This window comes from Hyla sarda, unplaced genomic scaffold (genome assembly GCF_029499605.1).
Source record: "Hyla sarda isolate aHylSar1 unplaced genomic scaffold, aHylSar1.hap1 scaffold_147, whole genome shotgun sequence".
NCBI classification, from domain to species: domain Eukaryota; kingdom Metazoa; phylum Chordata; class Amphibia; order Anura; family Hylidae; genus Hyla; species Hyla sarda.
The window spans coordinates 500,001-501,408 of NW_026608101.1; positions in this window are offsets into that span (position 1 = coordinate 500,001).

Sequence of the window (1,408 nt, forward strand, 5' to 3'; positions counted from 1 at the left end):
CAGCAAATAAACAGGTAATCTTTCTTTCCAACACTGAACCCTGGTGGTGCACTTAATATATGCTACCAGATAGGGGACATATCAGATATTAAACTGATATAAACAGACACCACATTTGATACCAGCCAAAAGGAAGAATGAGAAGTGATAACTGTGAAAGGGGAGGAACCAACGCTGTCCCCTTCACATGCACCATCACTACTTGTAGGAAGGGAGGCTGGGTGGCAGTCACCCACCAGTACACACAGCAGACCCTAAACCCATATCATTATTGCTAAGCAGGAAGATGGGAGTCCATTTCACTCTGATGGACCATTTTTAAATGCAATCCATAACCTGGCTTTGGCAGGAACCCTTCTTACTCCTCCTACTTGCATTTGATACTGGGTTTAGGATCTACATAGGAAACACACACACACACACACAAGCACACACTTACCTGTGTTGCCTGCTGACGCCTCCTTGGCTGTCCCCAAACGGTATAAAACCAACAGCCACGGGAAGCTGTAAGGATAGAGGACATACCTGCATCCTATTGGACTCACTTGTCTTGGTTAAATCCAGCTTATTTGAAAACTTATGGTGCTGCTGCTTCTGATCATGGCAGTGCTGCTTCTGACAAGGCTGTTCTTTGGTGGGCCTAGGTGACATCACAATCTCCATGGTTACATACACAACAAAGGTCAGATGTTGTTTACACCTGGCCATGCCAGTGGTATTGAGTAGCATATCACAGTGCTAAGGGTCCTGGATGCAACAATCTTTCAATGGGGAATAGCCGCACTGAGTTTGTCAAGTGCACCCATGTTTGCAACTCCAACAATACACACATATGTATGTATGTATGTATGTATGTATGTATGTATGTATGTGTATCTATCTATCTATCTATCTATCTATCTCTTTCTCTCTCTCTATATGTATATATATATATATATATATATATATATAATTTTAATTTCTTTTATATATATATATATATATATATATATATATATATACATATATAGAGAGAGAGATGGAAATACTTTTTTAAACATGTTTTCACCTTTTTTTTACCTTCTTTTTTTCTTCTCTCCATGTTTTCCTTCTTTCCTCCTTTTTTCCTATGCTGCTGCTTCTTATTTTTCTTCTTTTTCAGACCCTATCATTGCACTATTGCTTATTCAATACCACCAGCAGATGGAGACACTATATTACAACATTAGTTGTGAGCAGCAGTTTGTACAAACAAATGCCTCATAGCTGATGTCCTATCCATTATTGCAATGGATGCCTGGCTGGCAACATTTGTTTTAATTATTCCAATACCACAGTACCAATGCATGGTCAATTAACAAGATTCAGCACCCACTACCTGAAAGACAGCTACCTATCATGTCATGTCCAACCTGCACAGGTGTGCTGG